This window comes from Pinus tabuliformis, chromosome 7, assembly GCF_031772625.1.
Source record: "Pinus tabuliformis cultivar Carrire ecotype Pingquan chromosome 7, CPIR1, whole genome shotgun sequence".
In the NCBI taxonomy this organism is placed as follows: domain Eukaryota; kingdom Viridiplantae; phylum Streptophyta; class Pinopsida; order Pinales; family Pinaceae; genus Pinus; species Pinus tabuliformis.
In genome coordinates this window covers 299,859,405-299,878,426 of record NC_142293.1, presented here as the reverse complement: position 1 = coordinate 299,878,426, position 19,022 = coordinate 299,859,405, and the positions used below count along the sequence as shown (strand labels likewise).

Sequence of the window (19,022 nt, the reverse complement as noted above, 5' to 3'; positions counted from 1 at the left end):
TCCATGAATAGTTTGGAACTAATTTAAGTGAACATAACTCAGTAAACTGAGTGATCTAATTACATATCACAATTACCCTAAAATTTAGGGAGAACATATACATGACTTCAGAAAGACTTCCAACTCGAAATTCCTAAGCTAATTAAGTGAATTAAACTTAATTAACTATTTACAAGTTGCTATGAGAATAGAATTTTATTTTAATTATTGGTTTAATTCAAGGACAAATGAAACTGGAATTTCTTGTTGCCATTTCTCAAAACTCCCTCTCAACAGAAAGGGATTAGGAGCTACCCTGATCCCGTCTCTGTGAAACTCAAATTTACATCTTCACAATGCCTTTATCAAAATGTTAGCATCTTGCTCGTCCATGGGAATGTGCTCTAACAACATGATCCACCTCAATACACAATCTCTGAGATGATGATATCGCATATCAATATGCTTTGACCGATCATGAAAAAATGGATTTTCATAGAGTTTGATAAAACTCTCATTACCACAGTAAATCGAAGTTGGATCCATCTGCTGACCAAACAAACCAACCAACATCTTCCTCATTCAGATGGCATCACATGTTGCCTGACTCGCATCCATGTACTCTGCCTTTCCCAAACTGAGTGTAACCGATCTCTGTTTCCTACTGTACCAAGAAATTGTCGCTGACCCAATACTAAAGACCCCTCTTGATGTTCTCTTCTAGTAAGATGGACTCCCTACCCAATCTGCATCGATGAAGCCTTGAAGCTTCACTCCCTATGTCCATCTCTACCATAATCCATACTAAGAAGTGCCCCTAAGGTATCTAAACACATGTTTTGCACCTTCCAATATAGCTTGGTAGGCCTAACCATCGCTTGACTAAGTTAGTTAACTTCATAACACATATCTAGTCATGTGTTCACCAAGTACATGAGTGAACCCACAAGCTTCCTGTAAACAACATCTTCCACTACTTCCCTTGAAGTAGCATCCTCCTTCCTCCAGTTACCTGCTAGAGGAGTCTACATGGGTTTGTTGCTCCCCATGCAGAATCTCTTGAGTATCTCATTGGCATACTTGCCCTGAGACAAAAATAACTCCCAATCTCCCTGCTATACCTCCATGTCAATAAAGTAATGCATGAGCCCCATGTCCTTCATCTCAAACTCTCTTGCAAGGTCCTCCTTGTAAGATTTGATTAGTTGATCATCACCTATCAGTGTGAGATCGTCAACATAAAGTACAATGATCAGTAGCTTACCTTCCACCACTATGTGGTACAAGTTCGCACCCGCTTCACTCGTTGTGAAACTGAACCCAATGAAGTACCTATCAATCTTGGTGTACCTAGCATAGGGTGCTTGCTTCGGCCCATACAACATTCTCTTGAGCCGACACACATGCTAGTCAAAGTCAAAGGTCTCTGTAGTATACCTAAGGGGGATAATATGGGTTACAAAGGGAGATACCCAAGGGAATAATGTAATAATGGGATGGACCATAGTAATAAATAAGGTGGTTAACCCATATCATGTAAGAGACCACAAGTAGTTAGCAATAATGTAATAAGCCCATGGTATGAGATAGATGGTATTAAGGAAACCATGGTAATGACACATGGTATTGTATGTATGAGGCCTATATAGAGGCTAGAGACTCCCCATTGAGAGATGTCAAAGAATATTGTATGAACAGGCATATGGCTTGCGGAGTATTCTCCTTCCTTAAGGAGTGAATGTATGGTGTTGCCCTACCTTAAGGGTTTGATATTAATAAAGTGGATCATTTCTATCTATATTCAGATCTTGTTATTTCTTGGGTTTATTTGCATTGTCTTATATTTTCATATCAGATCTATAACAAGTGGTATCAGAGCACTTTCTTGGGCAAAGTGGAGAATATTTATTTATTTATTTTGGAGGAATTGTTTGTGGCAGCGAGTTTTCAGATTAGATATGTACATTTTTATACAAAATCTGCAAAATCTAATTGCAAATCTAGATTTTTTGTGAAAATATACCCAAGTTCAAAAAAGAATCGTCTGAATCGGAGTCCGGATGAGGGAGATATTGCTAATTTAAAAATCAGTTGGGTTGTAGACATTTTTCGGGGCGGCGAGTTTGCGGAGCAGATCTGTACATTTTGGTGAAAAATCTACAAAATATAATTGTAGATCTAGATTTTTTGTGAAAAAATACCCAAGTTCAAAAAAAAAATCAGTCGAATCGGAGTCCGGATGAGGGAGATATTGCTGATTTAAAATCAACTCTTTTTTTTTTTTTTTTTTTTTCTCAGAATTTTTTTGTGATGGCGGGACAGTTGTAGCATGGATCTAAAATTCTAGTGCCTAGATCAAGATTTATACCACATGGAAAGATGCAGAATGGTTGTTCCATTTCCAAAAATAGGTCATAATAGGGATTCTGAGCAATATTGACAGAATTGTGACAATTCCAAATTTTCGCCAAGTGAATTTTTCCCAAACCCTCTTCATGGCGATTCTATATTTTACAGGAAAAGATAATGGTCCTACTATTGAAGAATACATAAAAGCAAAAAATTCAGTATGGGCACAACATTGGAGATTTTTGGTAGTGGCTCATTTTTCAGATGAGGCGGCCACATGGTGGGAATTACTGAACAAAAAGAAGTTGTACAACCTTTCAGATGAAGAATTTGAAAAATTACTTTTAGATAGATGGTCTCATGCCAGAAAACAAGATAATGAGAAACATGTGGGGTTATTTCCTACTGGTATCTCCTTATTGCAGGTTCATGGATTGCTTTAGAAGGAGAAGATCATTGTGTCTATAAATCCTAGTTGCAAATAGAATCTTATAAATGTCAATTTGGCAAAAAAATTGCAAGTCCTAGCAAAACAAATGGAGCACACACAGGTTAATAATGAGGAGGTGCAAGTTTATAAAGATTTGAAGATTTCTATGGACAAGTATGTATTGCATTCTAATTTTTATGCTTCAGATATGGCTAATGTGGATGTTGTTTTCGGATACCCTTGGATGGAAGCAATGGGTACTATCAAAATTAATGTGCAGAAGAAATTCCTGAAGCTCTGGTATAAAAAGAAGAAAATTACATTACAGGATATTTCCATCAATAAATAGGTAGAGTCCACGGAGGCTGAAGCAGAAGATGTTCCAGGGACAAACATATCAAATGATGAGCCACTAATGGTCGACAACCAAACAAAAATGTCAAACCAGATACCAGAAAAATAGGTAGAGTCCAAGGAGGCTGAAGTAGAAAATGTTACATCAAATGAGGATTCAGTGGTTGAAGTAATATTGGAAAATAAGAAACAACAACAGGCACCACAACATGTGCCAGATACCAATCAGGCTCCATTAGATGGTAAATTAAAGAAAGATACATTGTTGGTTAAAACTTCAACTTATCACCACCCACATCACCCAGCGAGAAAACAACCAACATAATGGCAACAAATTAACTACAAGGACAACAACCCCTGCGTGGCATATAGAGAGGGGCGACGATCCACCTACTATACATCAACACAGAAGAGTTACGAGGATCAACTTCCATCTCAAGTGAGCGAGGCACTAGCTAGATCGAGAGTTCACCTTTCTCTTGGATGGCTAGATGCACGTGCATGGTACCAGTGGACTACTCTTTTGAATAGATCTTATTATTTGTTTTCTTCCGATGTTTCAGGGATGAAACATGTTAAGGGGGGTGGAATGTAGTATACCTAGGGAGGATAATATGGGGTACAAAGGGAGGTACCCAAGGGAATAATGTAATAATGGGATAGGCCATAGTAATAAATAAGTTGGTTAACCTGTATCATGTAAGGCACCATAAGTAGTTAGCAATAATGTAATAAGCCCATGGTATTAGATAGATGGTATTGAGGGAACCATGGTAATGACCCATGGTATTCTATGAATGAGACCTATATAGAGGCTAGAGACTCCCCATTGAGAGATGTCAAGGAATATTGTATGAACATGCATATGGCTTGTGGAGTGTTCTCCTTCCTTAAGGAGTGAATGTATGGTGTTGCCCTACCTTAAGGGTTTGATATTAATAAAGTGGAGCATTTCTATCTATATTCAGATCTTGTTATTTCTTGGGTTTATTTGCATTGTCTTATATTTTCATATCAGATCTATAACAGTCTCAAAACCTTCAAGCTTCTCTATGTACACCTCTTCCTCAATCATGCCATTAAGGAAGGTTGCCTTTACATCCATCTGATGTATCTTCCAATCCATCTACGTTGTTAGTGCCAATATAGATCTGATTGATGAGTACCTTGCAATAGGAGCAAAGGTCTTATCATAGTCAATCCCCTCTACCTGTGAAAAGACATGGGCCACAAATATAGCCTTATGCTTCTCTACACTACCATATGTAGCTAGCTTTACCTTGTAAAACAAATGGGATCTCACCAATGACTTGTCCTTCAGTCTCGAGACGACATCCCAAACACTGTTACGAACTATGGATTCATACTCCTCAACCATGGCATCAACCCAAAATGGCTATTGCACTGCTTCCTTAAAGTAAGATGGCTCTGTCACAACACATTTGCAGATAAGATCCATGTATCCAGTGTACCTCTCAGGTGACCTCCTCTTCCTGCGCTGAGAAGTGGGTGCTCCCACATTCTCCCGTGCATCATCCAACAATTTGTCAGCCTCTCTAGTGCACTTTCTTCCCTCTCTGGAAGACTCTGCCCGAGTGGATGTCTCCACTTCGGGATCTTCTGCATGTGGTTGCTCCACATCAATTTGAGGCTCCTCAACCTTATCATCTAAAATCTCCTCATCCACTTGTAGCTCAAGCTCCCTCTCAATGAAAACTCGCATGGTCTTCTCCTCATCAAATCTGACATCCCTGCGAACCACTGTCATCTTGCTGGTTGGAAAGTACACCCAATAGTTGTGAGGTGTATTAGTGTACCCCAAAAATATCCCCAACTCTGTTGTCGGCTCAAGATTCTTCCATTCATCTTTGGTCATATGGAAATATGTCGATGACCCAAAAATCTTGAAGTGACCAACATCTGGCCTCTTACCGGAATAAGCCTCCTCTGGTGTCTTCATCTCAAGTAATTGATGTGTGTTACAGTTATTAACATAAATTATTGTGTTACATGCCTTAGCCCACAAGTGCATTGGTAGGCCCTGATCATGCAACATCGCCCTCACTGCCCCTACTATGCTTTTGTTATTCCTCTCGGCCACCCAATTTTGTTGATGTTTATGGGGTGCCGCCAACTCCTATTTAAGCCCTTCCACTTCACATAAGTTCTTAAACATGTTTGAGACATATTCACGACCATTATCACTTTGTACAACTTTAACCTTCTTTTCTGAATCTTTCTCCACCAATGCTTTAAACTCACAAAACTTTGTGAAAGTTTAATCCTTTTTTTGCATGAGAAATATCCAACATTTTTGAGAAAAGTCATCAACAAATATAACATAATACTTGTGTTTGGTCGTGGATGTTGTCAAGAATGGTCCACACACATCTAAATGGACTTGCTCTAGAATATCTTCTGCTCGACTGTCTCTGTCGCGAAAGGAAGACTTGGTGGAATTTCCCAAAGTACACCGCTTGAATGTATCAACTTGCTGAAGCATACCTTTGGGAAGACCAGAATAGATCTGCACAATATCTTCAAAGCCCCATGATGCAAGTGGCCCAATCGTCTTTGCCACAACTTGTCAATGTATCAAATCTGCTCCTTTTCTGCTTTTGTGCTCAAATCAACACACTCCTCTACTTCCATCTTATAGAGATTCTTCATCTGAATCCTTATCTTCTTTACTTGACTCATGGCTATGTGTTGAAAGAAGGCTTTTCCTTCAAAGAAGATCACATCATAGCCTCTATCCTCAAGCATGGAAACGGATACCAAGTTCTTCTTCAACCGGGAACATACATAACATTCTTCAAGGTGAGTGGATCCCCATGCTCCCTATCAAAATTAATCGTGCCCAATCCAATAACACTATACTTCCCATCGTCACCCATCTCGATATGCATCTGAATATATTTCTCCTTCAGGTCACTACATAACTCTTTGTCGTCAGTCATGTGGAATGAAACTCCATTGGATAAGTACCATACATTTCCCATCATTGATGACACCATGCATGCAATGAGGGAAAATTCCAATTTGAATTGAGAGGCCAAAGCCTCACCCGCCGCTCTGTTGTGGGGAAAAATGCCTATGCAGGACGATCCTATCCTCCTAAGGCGTGATAATGCCTTAGCAACAAACGAATGCAGCTACTTCAGTTTCTTTCCTCTATGAAAATGAAAGAGAGGAGATTGGTAGACTTACCGTTATCTTTCGGTTGTCCCTCGATCTAGATCCTCTCCACTTTGTGTGTCCACAGCTACTTGCCTCCTCGCTTTTGCACCCACAAGATCACAAGAGAACAGCTACCTGTGACAAGAGAGCAGCTACATGCAACAAGAGAAGGACACAATACAAAGGCAAATATACATATTCATAAATGATTCAGGATTAGAAGTAAATCAAATACACTAATGCAAATCATACAATAAATACCAGCATATAGGAAAGAACCAAGAAGCTTTATTGATTGATAAACAGGGTTCAGGAAGAGATACAACCCATAGGGTTCCAACCCAGCATCTCCTTCCCAGCAGCAAGGAATTCCTTCTTCAGCCCCTTTCAAAAGCATAAACACCCAATGATCCAACCAAAATCCAACAGCGATTCTTTGCAATACAATCCACCCTCTTTAGACCTCATGAGAGAGCTCTATATATAGGAGTTTTGGAGAAAGGATGAGTCAGCTTGAGGCTTGCATGAAGCTGACTAGTGTCCTCTCCCACTTCAGTTCTTGAGTCCACTTGGAGATTCTTACTTCCACTTGGAGATTTGGAACCTCTTACTCATCACCAGTCGAATTCCCTGATCCAAGTGTCATTTTGGAAGCTTCCTGGGCATTGACACCTTGAGGAATGAGTCTGCCACTTGTCCAAGTACGCTCAGCGCAGGTGGCCTTCTTTGCAGTTGACATTCAGCGCAGGTATAGAGTGGAGCACTTGACATTCAGCGCAGATGCTCAGTGGAGCAGTTGACATGATCCAGAAATTGCTTGTTTTTGAGTGTTTTCAGGTGGAGAACTTTTATAAACTGCTGTGGTTTGCTGGCCTTGTTCCTCTAGGGGTAGGAACAACATGTTTAGGGACTTTGGATCCCTTAATTATTGACATTTCATGCTCAGTGATGCAAAGCACAAAAATGTCTATAACAGTTGCCCCCTAAAGTATGAGGCCGTTTATCGGGTGAAATTCTTTATCCAGGGGAGTCCGAAGTTCATCCATTTGTTGGGAGGAGACCTGTAATAAGATACAATACAATACATTATGATTCATATAGCTTTCATGATCTAGCTGAGGCGGGCATTCCCATGCTCAGCTTTATAAATACATTTTAGTACATAGAACAGACGATTGTCTGATGATAGACTGATAGTTCTGGCGAAACTATCATCCTTTGAGGAGGATGATCATCTGCTGCAATGATGTACATGTCAAATGTCTTTATTTTCCTGAATATATATCGCAGCCCGGATGGATGAAACTAGATCCGGGGTCTTCAAACTCGTTCGATCTTCACTCTAAGTACAAGTCGATCCATGTGAGAATTGCACTGAAGTCGAACATGGAAAGACATCGCTTGATTACCGGTCAATGATGTAAACCGTTAACAAGCGCGAGAGGAATCACCGATAATGATGATGACCCTCAAGGTACTGCAGTACAATTCACGTGGTGTGAATAAAGGACTTGGCGTCGAACACCACACTAAATCTTCTGGTCGAAGGTCATTGATGTATACCTGTCGCCGGAAGTGAGAAACTTGCCATTGAGGCATGCAAGCTTCAAAGTACTGAAGGAGTTGTTCCTAGATCAACTTCTTGGATAATGAGCTGCTGTCGACAAGAAGCGATCCGTCAAAGGAGGGCCTTAATGAATCCCACATCAGTGACACGGAATGGAGCTAATGATTTTAGTGGAGGTGAAAACAATCTGTGATATATGATTCAGGGTGGCGGTCATGAATGGATGAAGGATAATGTATGGCAGTGGATGGGACCTGGTTGACTCTTTCTGAACGACTTCTCTTGAACATATGGCGACACTGATGCGATGGATCGGTAGCATTACCCCAAAAATGGATGGTGTGGCAAGGACCATGGTGATGTGACTGGTGAATGAAACAACCCAACCCGACGTGATACGGAGGAAAAGTGTCATGTTCAAGAGTGACCTGCTACCATCAAAGACTTCTCGATTTTTTCTCAATTTTTCCCCAGTCATTTCTGACCAGTACCTCTTTATTTTTGTCAAGCTTGAGGAGGATAACATATGCTTGTTCTATAACCTGCCCTTCGGGCAAGCCTATCGCTATGTTTTAACGAGCTTAGCGATAGGGAAACTCGTTCTCGTCTAAAGACAAGTTTGTCGCTATTTAATGATTTTAACGAGTCTAACGACAAGGAAAACTCGGCCCTTTTCATTTTTAGAGAGTCTGAAAAGGTACATAAAGTTAACTCCAAAATTCCTTTTTCGTCATCTAATCCCTTAAGTCCGAAAAAGTATAAAACAATACAGAAGGGATGAGTTTTCGGTACTTTTAACGAGCTGAACAAAACAAGCGCTCGATCTTTTTGTGCAGTAATCCCTCAGGTCCAAAAAGATTAAAATCTAGAGGAGGGATAGCTCTTCCTGTCCTTTAACGAGCTGGAAGGCCAAAACTCGGCAATCTTTTCATATTTTACGAGTCAATTGAAAAGAGCTTAAAGAAGACTCGTCTTTTGAGGAACGAGTGATGAACAGGGTTAGCAGCTGATTCCAGGTACAGGTTGGAATTTTCCAATCACGGCAGTGTCACAAGGATGGCTAGGTGAAATCACTCTTCGCAGCTGTTCCTCAAAATGGGTAAACAATCACATGGAGGTAAACGATCGGCCAAATGAAAAGTGGAGGTGACGGTACACAAACACGACCAAGGCTTTTATGGTTGATCAGGTTACATACTTCAATGGTTATTTACCGGGATGGGTTCATTTTTTAACGAGCTTGAATGCGCCAAAACACTGCTCAATCTTATGTTTATTTTTTAACGAGCATGAACTATGTGCTAAAACTGCTCGGATCTCGCTTTTTTATTTTTTAACGAGCATAAATTCCGTGGTAAAACTGCTCGATTTTAAGTTTGCATGCCCCCAGCATAATAACACAAATCGAGGTGCATGCCCCCCAAGCTTCATTGCATTCAACTCGGTGGTTGGAATGAAGGTTTACCTTTGAGAAAGGGGATTTGTTTCATTTTTTAATGAGGTTGACACAAGATAAGAACCGTCCTATACGTCCAAATCCACTAGATGTAGAAGGTTTCATATTCCACTGTGGCCACTTCCGCCAGATTACTCGGAGGCGGTAGGGCAAAAGTACCCATTAAGGCAGGGTCTTTTAGGAGACCTACTCCGATATTTTGGAGCGAATGATTCCTTCCATGGATCATTGGAATGCTTCCCGTAACTTGCGAACTGTTGGGGAGAAAAGTTTGTTGGTCAACGATTGTAATTCCTCCTTGGAAGGGAAATGCAATCTTCCTAAAATAGGTCGACACAATAGTTGCCATGGCATATATCCATGGTCTTCCTAGTAGGATGTTGTAATCAAGATTCCCATTGATGACTTCAACATCTATTTCTACCATTTTTCCCTCTAGTTCAACTTTCAAGTTATTTAGTATACCATATGGGGTATATGTCCTTCCGTCGAATGCTTTTAACGTCGTCGCAGACCTCGACAAGGTTGGAGATCCTAAAGTTTTCCAGCAACTCATCGACATAATGCATGTAGATGCCCCCTCATCAATAATTGTTCGATGAACAGTTTTGTTGAGGGCTTTCACTTGAATAAGGAAAGCTAGTTGAGTTGGTAACTGAGGGTCATATCCTTTATGATCAAAGGCCACAAGATTGGAATCCATTGGGTCAATTCCACCTATTACTGATAATAAAGCTTGCTCTTGGGAGAAGCAATTTTGCGGTACCTCAAGTGTCGACATAACGAACGGCGATTGGGCCAGGTCCTCTATCTGTGCTATTTTCGCACAAGGATTAAATGTCGATTTGTGTACTGCTCCCTTTTGCGACTTTATCATTGGTTCAGAGACGATGGGTGGCACAACTTCGGTCAAAGTTGTTGTCGAACTACTAGGTTGTTCATTAGCCTTGTTGTTCGACAGCTTTGGATTCCTGTAATCCTTATTCCTCGTCAAAGCATCATTTTGCTGCTTTGAAACAGACAACATAAGCACTTGGGATCGGGAAGCATTTTGATTAGCAACCAGTTCGGTCCTCGGGCTTGGAAACGGATCAGTCAACACAGCTGAGGTTTTCGAACTCTTAAAGAATCTTTTAAGCTCAGCTTTGTATGGACAATCTGCTGTCCAATGATCCTCACCGCATATATGACACCCCGTAGGGGGTTTCCTTTTTCTCCCTTTCTTTTTCTTCTTGCCCCCTGGTTGCTTCAGTCGTTTGCCCTTGTCGTCCGACACGGCACTTACTTCCGAGGCAAGAAGTTCCTCATTTGCATTTTGACTGGAAATCATACGGGCCTTTTTAGATATAGCCTTTGTCGATTTCATGTCTGTTGCGCCAATCACGCCATCGCCGGCATGAGAGTCACTATTTGATGCAGGAGCATCTGGTCAACAGGGTGAAGACCGAGAGAGGGCGAACACAGTTTCTGAAGAAGATTGGGAATGAAAAACAGTTCACTGAACGGACAGCAAGTCTGTCAAGTTCCTATGTTTTTTCGTTTTATTTCTTTCATGGTCAACTACCGTATTAACTTCTGTTATTTTAAATTTCTGTTCATTCTATTTAAAATGTTGTAATAGGTCCTAGTTAGACACGTTAAGAGTAGATTAGTGTCAATAGGTGATTAAAACAGCGAACCCTTATGGTAGAAAGGCAGACAAAGTAAACTAATGAATAGTCAAGAAAATCATGTCTATAGTAACTGCAAAATAAACTGTAATAGAATAACTACCAACAGTTATCAAACTGCCTAGAAATATTGTACAAAAAGACAAGCAAGATAACCCAGAGGGGTTCAGCAGCGGAGCATTTGCATGAGAATAATCAATATACATTTCTTTTCCTTCATCTTATTCAGTGCACGAACAAACAAACTGTTCAAATATATATGTCCTCAGTAACAAAAATCTACATGTACAGTGCTGTATAATCATTCCATTTCAGTTAAATATAATAACAGTGTTTTATAGTATCCAAGAACCTGCTAACTGGCCGAGACGAAAGTGAACACAAGGCGGAAAGAACCAGCAAACACAGAGGGACAAACTAGACCACTACAGCAACCGGGTAAGCCACCAGAACTAGCTGCAAACGAGTTTATATATCACTTTAAATTACATTGTATTTTCTATATAAAAATTACATAGACTGTACATCGAGGGTTCACCGAACAGAGTTGCAAACGAGCCACAAAACCCTTCTACGTTACGGCTAAGGGTTTGGGTAAACCCAGAAAGTCCAGACTCAACAGATAAACCAACAGTTCACACAACAAGCGACTGCAAACGTGACCAAGACCAAGAACCATTACAAGAAAGTAAAACGAGAGTAGAGCTACCCGGGTGGAATCGACAGAAGCCCCTGCGAAGATACGGGAACCGGCCACACCTGCAAACGAAACAGAAGGTGGAGGGTCAGGGTTTCTATCCAGTCAAAACCCTTGCGCAAGAAATTGAGACTATAATGCTGTAAATACAAAACCCTGAGTATGGAGAAGGTGGAGAACCATACCTGACAGTGTGCCGGAGCAGAAGGCCAACGGAACCCGAAACAGAGACCCTGTCCACAGAGGGGCTGCGGAACGTTAGTTCCAGCGCAAACAGGGGAAGAGAAATGATAGCATGAAACTATAACTTACCTTGTCTACAGAGCCGAGCGCCGGAGAAGAACCAAACCGAAAGTCCATCGACCTGTGCATCCGTCGAACTGAGCGGACCAGACATTATACATTATAGACATTCACCACAAATTTGCTAAGAAGGCCAGACCCAACAGTATTCATAAAAGCAAACCAAGGAATGTTCTTACAGTCATAAAAACGAACTGAATGCACGGTGGAGTCATAGCAACTTACCAACAAAACCTGGAGCCGAATATACAGACTCACATAGTAATGACCAGACATAGCTGAGTAGCATTATTTCACCACAGAACCGGCGGAATTTCAACAGAGTTTCACCACAGACAGAAACAACCCAGAGGCGGAGCCAAAACCATACAGAGACCGCAGAGACCAAGCGACGAAGGTAAGAATGACGGTAGAGGCGCGAACCGGGCAACAAAAAGTGAGGTAGGGTTTGCCAAATTCGAGGAGGGCAGGTGTCACACGGAGGAACAATACCAGGTACAGTGGGTTGATTGTTAATTAAAACAAAAATCAATTTGCAATTACCATATATCCGAGCCAGTTTAATAGTGTAGGTCCACGTAAGCTGAGATAAGGCGGGACCACGTGGGCTGGCCCCATCAAGTGGTATCAGAGCAGTTTTTTGAAATAGAAGAGGATGGAAGCACCGAGACGAGGACGTGGAAGAGGTGCACGTAGGGGAGCAGATGAAGGATTGAGGGAACAGATCAGAGTTCTTACAGCTCGTTTGGAAGCAGTGGAAGCGGGTAGACGAAGAGACCCGGAACTTGGAGATACCAGTGAGGAGGAAGTGGTAACTGCTGCAGACGGGTCTGATGAAGAAGCTCCGGAATTGAGACTGCTGCGTTCAGTTTTATTGGCCAGCAGCAAACCCAAAACAGAAATTTCTAATTACGATGGCAGTCTGTCCGCAGATGTCCTATTGGACTGGATAAGCGAACTGGATAAATATTTTGAAAACGAAGAAGTCAGTGAGGATAAAAGAGTTAAGTTCGCTGCCACTAAGTTAAAGGGACATGCACTCTTGTGGTGGGACAGTGTCCAAGCGGACAAAAAACGAATGAATAAGACGTCGATACGACAATGGTCAAGGATGGTAGCGAAATTGAAGGGCAGATTTCTGCCAAAAGACTACCAGGTGGAACTATATCAGCGGGTGCAGAATTTAAGGCAGAAGGGAATGACTGTCAAAGAGTACACGGAAGAGTTTTACCGAGTAAATTTACGTGTTGGTTATACTGATGATAACCCAGAAAAGACAGCAAGGTACGTAAATGGATTGAGGATGGAGATATTAGATGAAATCAGTATTCTTTCTCCTCGGAATATTGAAGAAGCCTTTCAGAGCGCTGTAAAGGCTGAGGAAAAAATTAACAGAAAACAGAATAGCAGGAGAGGGAGAGGAAATGGCAGAGGACGGGGACAGTCCTACGGCAGAGGAAGGAATGCTGCGAACAGCGAAGAAGGCAGCAGTTCAAAAACTTCAGGGACAGCAGAAAAAGGAGATAGCACCAGAGGAGGTCGGTCATATCAGAGAGGACGAGGGAATGGCCACGGAAGAGGGACTAGTGTCCAGTGCTACAGGTGCCATAAATGGGGGCACAGATCCTTTGAGTGTCCAGAAGTTGAACAGGCCGGTCAGAGGGGAACGCTGATGGCACAGCCTAAAGAAGCTGAAGCACAACCCCGGGAGGTGGAAGACATGGCGGAAACCGGAGAAGCTTTGATTTTGAATAAAGTGTTGTTAAAGCCAACCAAGGAGGTGGCTGAACCAATGCAGCGGAAAGAACTGTTCCGGACAGTCTGCAAATCGCATGGAAAGTGTTGCAAAGTGATAATAGACAGCGGGAGTACGGATAACTTGGTTGCCACTGAGATGGTGGAAAAACTGGGGTTGAAGCGGCTGAAGCACCCCACACCTTACAAGGTGTCGTGGCTACAGAAAGGCCACCAGTTGTTGGTTGATGAACAATGCGAGGTAGAGTTTCACATTGGCAAGTACCACGATACAGTGGTCTGCGATGTTATGCCAATGGACGTGTGCCATATACTGCTCGGAAGACCATGGCAGTATGATAGGAAGGTGACACACGATGGAAAAACTAATTGCTATAAATTTACGAAGGATGGGGTCAAACACACACTTGTACCCATCAAAGAAGAAGATTCAGCAGAATCAAGCGGAACAAAGGCGCTGTTAATGGGAGGAAAACAGTTTATAAAACAGGTTGAGGAAAATGAAATTAATTTTGCAGTTGTGAGGAGGATGAAGCCAGTATTGCTGAACTTAGAAAAATCAGAGTTGCCCAAGGAAGTACAAGAGCTGTTAGAGGAATTTCAAGACATTGCGGCTGATGAGCTACCTGATAAATTGCCTCCCAAAAGGAGCATCAGCCATCACATTGATTTTATACCAGGAGCAAGCTTGCCGAACAAGGCAGCATACAGGATGAGTCCAAAAGACAATGAAGAAGTACGCAGACAAGTACAGGAGTTGTTGGATAAGGGACTGATCAGAGAAAGTCTGAGCCCCTGTGCAGTACCTACAGTCCTTGCACCCAAGAAAGGTGGAGAATGGCGAATGTGCACAGATTCACGGGCTATAAACAAAATTACCATTGGATACAGGTTTCCCTTGCCTAGAATGGATGACATGATGGACTGTCTTAGTGGGGCAGCTTACTTTACAAAAATAGATCTGAAGAGTGGGTACCATCAGATCAGAATCAGAGAGGGAGACGAATGGAAGACAGCCTTCAAGACCAACGAAGGACTGTACGAATGGCTGGTCATGCCATTTGGGTTGAGTAACGCTCCGAGTACTTTTATGAGACTAATGAACGAAATGTTAAAGGAATTTATTGGAAAATTCGTGATAGTCTATCTGGACGATATTTTAATTTTCAGCAGGACGAAAAGAGAGCACCTTCAGCATATTCGAAGGGTATTCGAGAAGCTGCAGCAGAACAAACTGCTGATAAATTTGAAGAAATGCACTTTCTTGCAGAAGGAGTTGATTTATCTGGGATTTGTAGTTGCAGAGAACGAGTTAAAGATGGACCCAGAAAAGATTGCAGCGATCATAAGTTGGCCGTCACCTAAGAATTTATTTGAGGTACGTAGCTTTCACGGTTTAGCAAGTTTTTATCGAAAGTTCATTAAGAATTTTAGTGAAATCTGCGCACCAATGCTAGAGACCATCAAAAAGGCTAGCCAACCTTTTTGTTGGACTAAGGCGGCAGAAAACAGTTTCCAACTTCTGAAGCGGAAAATAACGGAGAGGCCGATCTTGAGACTGCCCGATTTTAGCAAACCTTTTCAGGTTCGTTGTGATGCAAGCGGGACAGCTATTGGCGCTGTGCTCAGTCAAGAGGACAGACCAGTGGCGTTTTTTAGTGAGAAACTAAATGAGAGTCGGCAGAAGTATTCGTCATATGACAAAGAGTTCTATGCAGTGGTTCAAGCTTTGAAGCATTGGAGGCACTACTTACTAGGCAATGAGTTCGTCTTGTTCTCTGATAATTCAGCGTTACAATATATAACACAGCAGCACAAACTGAACCATAAACATGCCAAGTGGGTGGAATACTTGCAGAGTTTTACTTTTGTGTTGAAGCACATAAGTGGGCAAGCCAACAAAGTGGCGGATGCTTTAAGCAGAAGAGCCCTGCTCTTACAAGAAAGTGGCATACAGGTGATGGGATTTGAGTACTTGAAGGATTTGTACCAGATGGACGCGGATTTCAAAGAAGCTTTTGAAGCATGCCAGAATCCCGTATTGAGGAATACAAGCCCATGGCTAGATTTCAATTTACAGGAAGGATTATTGTTTCGAGGAGGACAGCTATGTGTTCCAGACTGTTCGATGAGGGAAAACTTAGTAAGAGAGAAACACAGTGGCGGACTAGCGGGACATTTTGGCATCGATAAAACATTGGAGCAGCTCGGGCATTTTTATTATTGGCCAAAAATGAGCCGGGACGTACAGAGATATGTAACCAGGTGTAAAATCTGCCAACTGGCGAAAGGACACAGCCAGAACACTGGGCTGTACACACCCCTACCTGTTCCGAGCAGGCCGTGGGATTCGGTCAGCATTGACTTTGTCCTAGGATTGCCTAGAACACAGCGGGGATATGATTCAGTGATGGTGGTGGTGGATAGGTTCTCGAAAATGGCTCATTTCATTCCTTGCCGGAAGACTAGCGACGCCACAAACGTGGCACACCTCTTTTTTACAGAAGTAGTTCGATTACATGGCTTACCTAGAACTATAGTTTCAGACAGGGATGTGAAGTTCACAGGACATTTTTGGCGCACCCTGTGGAAAAAGTTGGGCACACAGTTAAATTTCAGTTCTGCGTATCACCCGCAGACTGATGGACAAACAGAGGTGGTGAACAGGAGTTTGGGCAACTTGTTACGAAGTTTGACAGGAGAAAACTCGCGATTATGGGATCGAGCTCTTGCCCAGGCAGAATTCGCTTATAACGATTCGCCCAATCGGAGCACCGGTTTTAGCCCATTTCAGATCTTGTATGGTATGCATCCGCGAGGGGTACATGAACTACGAGATTTGGGACAGCTAGAAAGGAGAAGTGCAGACGGAGAAGATTTTGCCGAAGCAATGAGCGAACTGCATGAAAAGGTCAAATTGAGATTACAGGACAGCACGCAGAAATACAAACAGCATGCAGACATAAAGCGGCGAGAGGTACATTTTGAGATTGGAGACGAAGTCCTTGCGCATCTGCGCCGGGAACGGTTTCCTAAGGGTACGTATAACAAGCTGAAATTCAAGAAAATCGGTCCATGCAAAATTCTGCGGAAATTTTCAGCGAATGCATATGAAATTCAGTTGCCACCTGATATAGGTATATCACCTATATTCAACGTGGCAGACCTGTTCCCATATCATGCCCAGGCGGAAGATGATAGAATGGTACAACCACAACGGGACACCCAGTTCGAGAGCAGTCTTTGGAAGAAACAGTTGCCTTCGGTCCGGACCCATGAAATCGAAGGAATCCTCAGCACACAGGTAGCCAAGAAGACGTGCAAGAAGGAGTATCTGCATTACCTCGTCAAGTGGAAGGACCGTCCAATGGAGGACAGCTCCTGGCTCGACGAGGCACAGATTCGGAAGGTTGGCTACTCGGTGGAGGAGCTCATGGAACGGAGCCATGAGATCTCTCTTTTACCCCGGCAACCTGATGCAGGAGCATCTGGTCAACAGGGTGAAGACCGAGAGAGGGCGAACACAGTTTCTGAAGAAGATTGGGAATGAAAAACAGTTCACTGAACGGACAGCAAGTCTGTCAAGTTCCTATGTTTTTTCGTTTTATTTCTTTCATGGTCAACTACCGTATTAACTTCTGTTATTTTAAATTTCTGTTCATTCTATTTAAAATGTTGTAATAGGTCCTAGTTAGACACGTTAAGAGTAGATTAGTGTCAATAGGTGATTAAAACAACGAACCCTTATGGTAGAAAGGCAGACAAAGTAAACTAATGAATAGTCAAGAAAATCATGTCTATAGTAACTGCAAAATAAACTGTAATAGAATAACTACCAGCAGTTATCAAACTGCCTGGAAATATTGTACAAAAAGACAAGCAAGATAACCCAGAGGGGTTCAGCAGCGGAGCATTTGCATGAGAATAATCAATAAACATTTCTTTTCCTTCATCTTATTCAGTGCACGAACAAACAAACTGTTCAAATATATATGTCCTCAGTAACAAAAATCTACATGTACAGTGCTGTATAATCATTCCATTTCAGTTAAATATAATAACAGTGTTTTACAGTATCCAAGAACCTGCTAACTGGCCGAGACGAAAGTGAACACAAGGCGGAAAGAACCAGCAAACACAGAGGGACAAACTAGACCACTACAGCAACCGGGTAAGCCACCAGAACTAGCTGCAAACGAATTTATATATCACTTTAAATTACATTGTAATTTCTATATAAAAATTACATAGACTGTACATTGAGGGTTCACCGAACAGAGTTGCAAACGAGCCACAAAACCCTTCTACGTTATGGCTGAGGGTTTGGGTAAACCCAGAAAGTCCAGACTCAACAGATAAACCAATAGTTCACACAACAAGCGACTACAAACGTGACCAGGACCAAGAACCATTACAAGAGAGTAAAACGAGAGTAGAGCTACCCAGGTGGAATCGACAGAAGCCCCTGCGAAGATACGGGAACCGGCCACACCTGCAAACGAAATAGAAGGTGGAGGGTCAGGGTTTCTATCCAGTCAAAACCCTTGCGCAAGAAATTGAGACTATAATGCTGTAAATACAAAAACCCTGAGTATGGAGAAGGTGGAGAACCATACCTGACGGTGTGCCGGAGCAGAAGGCCAACGGAACCCGAAACAGAGACCCTGTCCACAGAGGGGCTGCGGAACGTTAGTTCCAGCGCAAACAGGGGAAGAGAAATGATAGCATGAAACTATAACTTACCTTGTCTACAGAGCCGAGCGCCGGAGAAGAACCAAACCGAAAGTCCATCGACCTGTGCATCCGTCGAACTGAGCGGACCAGACATTATACATTACAGACATTCACCACAAATTTGCTAAGAAGGCCAGACCCGACAGTATTCATAAAAGCAAACCAAGGAATGTTCTTACAGTCATAAAAACGAACTGAATGCACGGTGGAGTCATAGCAACTTACCAACAAAACCTGGAGCCGAATATATAGACTCACATCGTAATGACCAGACATAGCTGAGTAGCATTATTTCACCACAGAACCGGCGGAATTTCAACAGAGTTTCACCACAGACAGAAACAACCCAGAGGCAGAGCCAAAACCATACAGAGACCGCAGAGACCAAGCGACGAAGGTAAGAATGACGGTAGAGGCGCGAACCGGGCAACAAAAAGTGAGGTAGGGTTTGCCAAATTCGACGAGGGCAGGTGTCACACGGAGGAACAATACCAGGTACAGTGGGTTGATTGTTAATTAAAACATAAATCAATTTGCAATTACCATAT

The 19,022-nt window shown here is 42.3% G+C and overlaps 1 pseudogene; it reads right to left on the bottom strand.

The window, feature by feature from the left end:
* The window catches only part of LOC149247051 (arogenate dehydrogenase 2, chloroplastic-like), a 146,490-nt pseudogene extending 134,229 nt beyond the window's left edge, over positions 1-12,261 (bottom strand).
* Positions 12,262-19,022: the final 6,761 nt, after the last annotated feature.